The 9,648-nt window shown below is 43.4% G+C and overlaps 1 protein-coding gene across 1 annotated transcript in view; it reads right to left on the reverse strand.

Annotated features, from left to right (window-relative positions):
- LOC107659060 (neurexin-3b-like) overlaps nt 1–537 on the reverse strand; it is a 314,862-nt gene extending 314,325 nt beyond the window's left edge. The window contains exon 1 of the mRNA XM_016447871.1: nt 378–537. The gene's annotated coding sequence lies outside the window, so the exon portion shown is untranslated. The remainder of the gene's footprint in view (nt 1–377) is intronic.
- Between the last annotated feature and the right edge of the window lie 9,111 nt (nt 538–9,648).

Here is a 9,648-nt window from a genome sequence, read left to right on the forward strand (position 1 = left end):
GAGAGAGAGAGAGGTGATCATGTTCAGACTGCTGCATGCATCCTTCAGTCTCCTCGCTGTCAATGACAGTAGATCTCAAACATCCATTACATATTTCAGAAACGTTTAGGACATAGGAATAATAAGATTTATAAGATACAATAATTAAGAATGTTTCTGTCTCTTTCATCCTCAAATATTACAAGCATTCAAATATTAGATTACAAGCGTTTGCATTAGAAGAATATAGATATCCCAGAGCAAATGGACGAAAGCTGTGTTTAAAAAATCTATTTTTCTAAAAGCGGCAGAAATATTGTAGTATAACATGAGTAATATGTTAATGAGTAAACGCATTTGTGAAACTCTCTAAATCTCTTAAAGTAGTTCTGATTTACCTCATATGATGCAGATAGTACTCCACCGACGGAGAATCCGATTTATTCTACAAATTGTCTAAAAAAAACGTTAAATCCACATTGCGAGTGATGGAGCGTGGATGGAGTGATGCTGAGGTCAAATTCAGTGTAGCGGTATAATCCGCGCATCCAGAGCTCTCTCTCCTCCGCTCGACTGAGGTGCTGGTGGAGCCTGTCCTGAGCTCGCGAGCTTCGCGGCTCCGCCCACTACTTACATTAAACACACCATTTAAAGACATACCAAGACAAACATAGCGTTTTCTGTCAGGAATCCCCTTTAGGCATCTTCAAATGAGTGACTATCCATTTTAATCCTACATTTAACATCACTTCTCCTCTGCAGATCGATCGAGTCTCGGATGTGAGCGGCTGTGTAAGACATCTTTGCATATCAAAAGCCTTCAGAGTTTTCTGGAACACTGGGAGTATTTGGGGAAGTCTCCATGGTCCTGAATATACATTGTGCTTTAACTGCCCAGATAATAAACACAAAAAGTAATGACAGTTCCGTAAAATCCATAATGAAACACATTTAAATGGGTTTCTAATAATTCTAATTGATACATCACGTTACTGTCATAGGCATGAGCACTTATGTTTTCCTCATTCAGAAATATCCTCAGTCTGCCGACGCTCAGATCAAAGCTAATCTAGTCTATTGCCGTGACATATGAGGTAGTTCTCGCGACCTAATTAAACGGAAAAGTTAATGAAAAGATCACTGACGCGGCTTAATGAGGCAGTGTGAGAGTCCTGTGGGAGTTCGCAAGAGAATGCAAATGCACGCAGGAAACGTGAAATAAAACTAAATATTGTATTATTAAATCAAATGATTCCTAAATGCTGTAAATGTTGTGTTGCATTTGAAATATTTGATTTATTAGGGCCTCTAACAAGTGCTGGGGGAATTTAAATGGCTTGCCTCAGAGTATGGTAACAGTAAATATTTAGTTTTGGGATCTACAGCCCTCTACAGCCCTGGCAGAATATCCACACACCTTTATCTTTAATAGAGGGCCTAAAATTATTAGGAACCTACACAACACTTGTCCTAGCGTGATTTTTAGTGAGTATAACATATGTCTCCCTCAAATCCACACATGTGTAGTTCATCACATTAACTATGAATTTCTGTCACTAATGTTTGGCAACAGAAAGAGCACTGATATTTTTTGAATATGTATTGCAGGGGTGTCCAAACCTCTTCCTAAAGGGCCACTATCCAGCAGGAATTTAGCTTGAACCCTAATTAACCAGCTAATCAAAGCCTTCAGACTTACTAGAAAGGTGAGTGTGTTGGAGCTAAAACCTATAGGACAGCAGCCCTCCAGAGGTTCTCTGTGTGTGTGTGTGTGTGTGTGTGTGTGTGTGTGTGTGTAAAACTACAAATGTCTGTGTACATTGTTTTGTCTGAAAATACATTAAAATATTACTAAATCATCCAGATAGATAGATGGATAGAATGTTTTATTTAATGTCTTATTAATGTTTTGCTTGAAAAGTGTGTTTGTTTAAAACTGATTTGCATCAGCATGAAACTATTCTTTATTTTTAGAAAAACATGTCCACTTGATGATAATGATGATTGTGATGATGATGATGATGATGATTATTATTATTATTGCTTAGGTAGACTGAACAGTGCTGAGCTTAAATGCAATCAGCAATTGAGTGGTTATTTATTTATTATTTTGCTATTTATTTATTATTATTTATATTATCGCTATTTTTCATACTACTTCATATATATAATTGAACAAATGTAACAATATATATTGTATATATTTTGTATCCTCTTTTGGGAAGCTTTTGAGAAATAAAACAAATCAAGATGAAGCATCTTCTTGAAATCCGCAGCTGTATGCACCTAAATGAATAGGTAGCCATCTCCAGCCCTTATCATTTACATTTACAAGCTCTTTGCTGATGCTTTGTTAACAAACTACCATAAGTGCATCTCACCTCACCAGCGCACACACAGGCACTTTGCAACTGCTAGTGAGTGAGTGTCAGTGGAGGAAATATCTTTTGTTGTCATTTTTTAAGGCTTGTGAAGATTGGGATCTTCTTTCCCCATGTTACAGAGACAGCACTGTTCATCTTTCTTCAACAACACCTCTCCTAAGACACCTGTACACTTTCCAGGAGATCATCTGCTACAATTCATTATCCCACAGACCTCATCTAAGTACATTGCTTTTAAAGCACCCCCAAACATCACAGCAACACATAAAAACATGCTCCAAGTCTAATCTATTTTACGCAACTAGTTATAAACTTTGTCCAAGCTCAGCAGCGACTGCCTCATCAAAGATAGCCCGGCACTGGGTCATGTTAGTCCTGTAAACAGAAGGTCAGTCTAACAAGCTTCCTGTCACTGCCAGAACTAATATCTACTTAGACTGCTTAGTACTGTCCAAATGTAGCTCTCTACAAATCAAAGTAGGTCCCACAAGAAGTGCCACACCAATCTCTTACCTAAATCCACAAGCCTCTTCTTTCCTGACATTTCTCCTGCCTCAATCTAACCATACACATTTAAAGTAGAACATTCTTCCAGAACTGTTTCCCGACTCTTTTTTTCACTCACAGTGTGTGAAGCTAATGCTCTCTGCCCCGCGGCCTGCGACACCTCTGTCATAATTAGGAGGAACATCCTTCAGCCAAGGCAGGTGGAGGAGCCCCCTGGGAGAACCTGTAAAAACAGTCACATTCCTGACAAATGAAGAGAATGTCTTCAAGGCAGGACAGACATTCTTTGCTACAATATTATACCCTTTATTCACTCAGTAATAAAACTTAAAATAAAAATGAACCTACTGATAAATATGCATTTAAAATTAACATTGGCAAACCGTGAGGGTTATTATACTATATTTTTCACAGCATGATATATTATATATATTTCTAATGACTGCATATTCACTCATATTGATGGCTTAATGTGAATAAAATATTAAGATGCGCCCCTTAAGAACAGCGTGTACTGCTAAATTTTAGAGAAGCATTTGGTAAGAATGATGATGCATCCATAATAAAATACATAATAAACTACTGGGGTAATACACACACATACGGTATACATCAAAATTAGTGTGTGTAAGGAAAAAAGAGTGTCACTAATGTAAAATACTAAAGTTGTACAAGTCGGCTGAATAACAACAAAGAGATACATCTTGCACTATATAATACTATGAACTATATACCTATATTTTAATAGAGGGCATCTATTGTTTATATAAATGTATTGTGTACACATAAAAATAACTCTTAAACTCTAAAAATAGCTCAGTTAAAAATTCAGATACATTGAGAAAAGGTGAATTGAGACAATATTGTTAAATATTACTGTTTGAATTGCTGTCTTACAACAGTGATGACAAATAACCATTTTCAGGACCTACCATGCCCCCAAGTTACAGGCATGCATATGCAAAACTTGCTGCCATGAAAATTAGGTAATTAACAGTGGTGTGCCTAATGGTATGTTGTGCCATTTAATAACGCAGATTCTTGGTGTCTACCATCTCTCTGCTACAGGTCCTGGTGCCATGACTGTATGATATCTACTGTAAGTGCTACAGACTTTCACCAGATGGCCAGTGTGTTTGTGTGTCCATGTGTATGCAAACAATCACGCTGGTTTACAGGTGTGACTTAGCAATAATTAATGGGGGCTCTCACACACCTCCCTGCTGGTTCAGTCGCAGTGCTATTAACCAACCGTTTAGCACCCTTGGCACTTTGGCAAACTGGTGCTGGCACCTCAGCCCTAGTGATGTGGGTACATTTTTCATGTCTGGGAATGATTTCGGGCTGTCTGACGAAGGCCCTGCAGGTAGATGAAACATTAGAAAACACTTTTTTCCCCTGAAAAATAAATATATTAAAAAGTCAGTGCACATGGAGAAAATAGAGTTTACTCTTATTTTTTGTTCTTTTTTTAACTGACCATTCATTGCATTAAAAAGCATTTTCTTGGTGACTGTGTCAAGCAGAGAAAAAAACTTTGTCCTGTTCCATAATGGATGCTAGTGAATGCATTTAGCCATTTTACCCCAATAGGATCACAGACAGTACAGTAATTATGTTTGGTGCAGAGCAGTAGCCTACATCACAAGTGAGCAAGTGTCTTTATGAGGCATGAACACATTCAGAGGAAAGTGGCTCATAAACCTTGAAGTTTTCCAACCAAAATAAAAGTTGTATGGTTTGAGAGAATATATATATATATATATATATATATATATATATAGTCACAAACACACCAGACACACCAGCCACCTACACCAGATCACAATCACCAGATTACTGATTACGGACACCTGATTCCACTTACCATACCCCTTATCAAGCTTCTCGCCTCATTCCATTGTTGACTGGTCTCAAGGTTGCACACCTTCTCCGATCTCTCCACTTACCTGCCTGGATCTTCGTGGCTCCGTGTCTCACTCTCTGCTGTTGGCATTCCAAGAAGGATTTAAGATAAGGACAGTTATTCCTCAGTTTATGAGCCTTTTGCCTTTTATGTTTGAACATTTCGTTTTTGAACCTACCTTCAGATTGTGGCAATAAAGAAGCTCTGAATCTTCCATTGTGTGCCTCTCTATCCAGTTTTGACAGAACACCAGTCATATAACAGTAGTATACTCAACGGATTGGAGCTTCGCGATGGAGACACGGAGCCCCCTTTCACCAGATCACTTCACCGAATTGGTCCAAGCACTACGTGAATCACTTCAGCCTCTTCCCGTCACGCCTTCAGCCTCCACATGTCCCATGGCCAAGCCCGCAGCCTTCTCCGGTGAGGCGGCCGCCTGCAGCGGATTTCTTCTCCAGTGCTCACTCTACTTCGAGTTACAACCCCATCAATTTGTGAATGATAGAGCTAAAATCACATTCATCATGTCTCTGCTATCCGGGGGAGCGCTGCAGTGGGCGGAATCACTCTGGAATTCGTACAGTCCCCTAACACGTTCCCTGGATGCTTTTGTCGACCATTTCTGAGATGTGTTTGGCAAGTCTACCTCGGCGATCTCCGTGCATGACGAGCTCTATGGCAAGCCAAGTCAAGTCAAGTCAAGTCACCTTTATTTATATAGCGCTTTTAACAATACAGATTGTGTCAAAGCAACTGAACAGCATTAATTAGGAAAATAGTGTCAATAATGCAATAACTATAATGCCACAAAAAATGCAAGCGATTATACGGTTCGTTTCCGTACTCCTGCTGCAAGCAGCAGATGGAATGAAGCAGCTCTCTTAGCGGCTTTTCGATGTGGTCTAAATCCATCTATCAAACAACAGATGTCCATCTATGAGGACACAGTGGGGCTTGAGAGCTTCCTGCAAAAGGCGCTTCACATCTCTCAACATCTCACCGCTTGCCACACATAGGAACCATCTAGCACTGCCGCCTCACTGGGTACTACTCCTCCAGCACCAGAGCCTATGCAAACGGATCGTTATCACTTGTCATCGATGGAACGAGCACGACGAGTCACTCAGGGACTGTGCCTGTACTGCGGATCCAGCGAACATCTTCTGCCTTCCTGCCCTATTCGCCCAACACGCTCAGCGGTGAGTACGGTCCAAATCCATCCTGATGTCTCTAGAATTCCACACATTGATGCTCTCCTAATATACATTGCTGCAGCCTGGAATTGAACTGCTGGTATTGTCTGGTCAGAGGAGAACTGGCCCCCCGACTGAGCCTGGTTTCTCCCAAGGTTTTTTCTCCATTCTGTCACCGATGGAGTTTTGGTTCCTTGCCGCTGTCGCCTCTGGCTTGCTTAGTTGGGGACACTTCATTTCCAGGTATATCGTTGACTTGATTGCAAAGATACTATTTAAACTGAACTGAGCTGGATGATGACATCACTGAATTCAATGATGAACTGTCTTTAACTGAAAAATTAGTGTTTACTATTGTCATTTTGCATTATTGACATTTTCCTAATTAATGCTGTTCAGTTGCTTTGACACAATCTGTATTGTTAAAAGCGCTATATAAATAAAGGTGACTTGACTTGACTTGACATGAACCAATCTTTTTCAGTTAAAGTTCTTGTCGACTCCGGAGCTTCCGGAAACTTCATTTCATCTCTCTGCCTCGCCCAAATCAAACTCCCTCGACATCGCAATGCGATTGGATATCCAAGGAAAGCCACTGGGCAAGGGCTTGGTTCACCACCGCACCCTGGAGGTCATGCTCCGCATCGGAAGTTTGCACTCTGAGCGGATCTCATTCCTGGTGCTGGAGGAGGCTACAGTGGATATAGTCCTGGGGCATCCCTGTCTTGCTCAGCATCATCCCGACATCCACTGGACTTCCAGGGAGGTGCTCAGGTGGAGTGAATACTGCTTCCAGGGATGTTTAACAGATCTTCCTACACCCATTCGAACCAGTACCACTATTACCCTCTGCTCAACCACCATTGAAAGTCCTGCCTCCCGGAGCACAGTACAAATTCCCACAGAATACCGGGCATTCCAGGACGTATTCAGTAAGGTCGCTGCGACACATCTTCTTCCACATCGGCCATGGGACTGCGCTATCGACCTGCTGCCTGGGGCCAAACTATCTAAGGGACATGTCTACCCACTCTCGATCCCGGAGAGAGCTGCCATGGAGGAGTACATTAAGGAGGCCTTACAACAGGGGTTCATCTGTCCTTTCACCTCACCTGCAGCACTTCTTTTTTGTGGCGAAGAAGGACGGGGGCTTACGCCCCTGTGTTGATTATTGTGCACTCAATGCCCAGACTGTCCAATTTACCTATCCTCTTCCTCTGGTACCAGCCACTTTAGAGGAACTCCGTGTAGCTCACCTCTTCACAAAGTTATATCTACGCAGTGCCTACAATATAGTCCGTATCCGAAGAGGAGATGAATTGAAGACGGCCTTTGTAACTCCCTCTAGTCACTACGAGTACCGGGTGATGCCATATGGCCTTTCAAACTCACCTTCAGTATTCCAGAATTTCATGAATGAAATCTTCAGAGACATGCTCAACCGGTTTGTCATCATCTACATTGATGATATTCTAATTTACTCACCCAATCTCGAAGAACATCAACAGCACGTCACCCAGGTACTCCAACGTCTCCGCCAGCATCACTTATATCTTAAACTAGAGAAGTGTGAATTCCATCAAACCACCGTTAAGTTCCTGGGCTATATTATAACCCCAGAGGGAGTGCAAATGGACCAGAGAGAGGTGGATGCAGTTCTAAACTGTCCACAACCTACCACGGTCAAGGAGCTGCAGAGATTCTTGAGGTTCGCTAACTTCTATCGCCTGTTTATAGCCCATTTCAGTCAGCTGTCAGCTCCACTTACCTCTCTCCTCCGGCGAAAGCCTAAGTCTCTCTCCTGGACACGCGAAGCCACAGAGGCTTTCCACCAGCTGAAATCTACCTTCTGCATCGCTCCTACCCTCCCTCACCCAGACCCGAATCTCCGTTTCGTGGTAGTGGACACCTTAACACTAGGAGTTGGTGAAGTACTGTCCCAATGGAAGGGTGAACCCCCAGTACTCCATCCATGCACATACTTCTTCAAGAAGATGTCCCCGGCAGAGCAGAATTATGACATCGAGAATCGCGAGTTGCTTGCCATCAAGCTCGCACTGGAGGAGTGGCGGCACTGGTTGGAAGGAGCTCAGCACCCTTTCGAGGTGATAACTGACCATAAGAACCTCCAATACCTTCGTGAGGCTAAGCACCTCAATCCACGACAAGCAAGATGGACCTTGTTCTTCACTCGCTTCAAATTCACTGTATTCTACCGTCCAGGTCATAAGGACCTCAAAGCAGATGCTCTTTCTCACCTTCACCAACCTGACCCGGAACCCATTCTCTCGCCCACCTTGTTTGTGTGCCCTATAGTATGGGCCCTCTAAGATCAGATTCGTGCCGCCACTCTGACAGAACCGGCTCCGCCGGGGGGTCCGGAAGGGAAGAGTTATGTTCCTACCACTCTGCACCTCACCCTTCTGTAGTCCATCCACGCTTCTCCGGGATCGGGTCACCGAGGCAGCCAACAAACCCTCTCACTCCTCCGGAACCATTACTGGTGGCCCAGCATGGCTCGGGATGTCGTCCTCTACTTCAAGAGTTGTTCGGTCTGTGCCATCACTTCCACTCCACGCTGCCTACCAGAAGGCAAGTTGGTTCCGCTATCCATCCCACTCCATGCCGCCTACTAGAAGGCAAGTTGGTTCCGCTATCCATCCCACGCCGACCCTGGTCCCATATCAGGGTGGATTTCGCTACGGATCTTCCACCTTCCAATGGGTACACTACCATCTTCGTGGTCGTGGACAGATATTTCCGAGCCTACTGTCACGAACATCAGGACAATTGGAGCCAGAATCTCCCCTGTGCTGAGTATGCTCAAAGTTCATTACAACAGGAGACAACTGGATTAACACCATTCCAATGTGTGCTCTGGTATCAACGACCACTCTTCCCCTGGACTGGTGAGCCTTCAGAAATCCCTGCAGTTGACTACTGGTTCCGTGAGAGCGAGGGGGTATGGGACTCAGCACATGTCTATTTCCAGCGGGCAGTGTGGAGACATAAGGACTACGCCGATGCCCGTCGCACCGCTACACCTACCTATCAACCGGGCGACCGAGTCTGGCTTTCCACTCGGGATATTCGTCTCTGGCTGCCCTGCAGGAAGCTGAGTCCCCGTTATGTCGGTCCTTTCCCTATCATAAGGCAAATCAATGAGGTCACATATAAACTCCAACTCCCAGCCACTTACCGCATCTCACCTACCTTCCATGTATCCCTGTTAAAACATTTTATCGATCCACTTCTCCCTCCTTCCACAGAACCCGAGATACCTCCTCTTCCCGAGGTTGACTCCAATAAAACCATCTACCGAGTCAAAGAAATCCTAGACTCCCGATGGCGGGGCAGCTGGCCGGCCCAAAATTCCACGTGGATAGGGAGGGGTACGGTCCCGAGGAAAGATCATGGGTGGACAGAGATGATGTTCTGGATCTCTCTCCACTTACCTGCCTGGATCTTCGTGGCTCGGTGTCTCACTCCCACCTGTTGGCATTCCAATAAGAATTTAAGATAAGGACAGTTATTCCTCAGTTTATGAGCCTTTTGCCTTTTATATTTGAACATTCCATTTTTGAACCTACCTTCAGTTTGTGGCAATAAAGGGGCTCTGAATCAATCTTCCATTGTGTGCCTCTCTATCCAGTTGTGACATATATATATATATATA

This window comes from Sinocyclocheilus anshuiensis, unplaced genomic scaffold, assembly GCF_001515605.1.
Source record: "Sinocyclocheilus anshuiensis isolate Anshui unplaced genomic scaffold, SAMN03320099.WGS_v1.1 scaffold811, whole genome shotgun sequence".
Lineage (NCBI taxonomy): Eukaryota > Metazoa > Chordata > Actinopteri > Cypriniformes > Cyprinidae > Sinocyclocheilus > Sinocyclocheilus anshuiensis.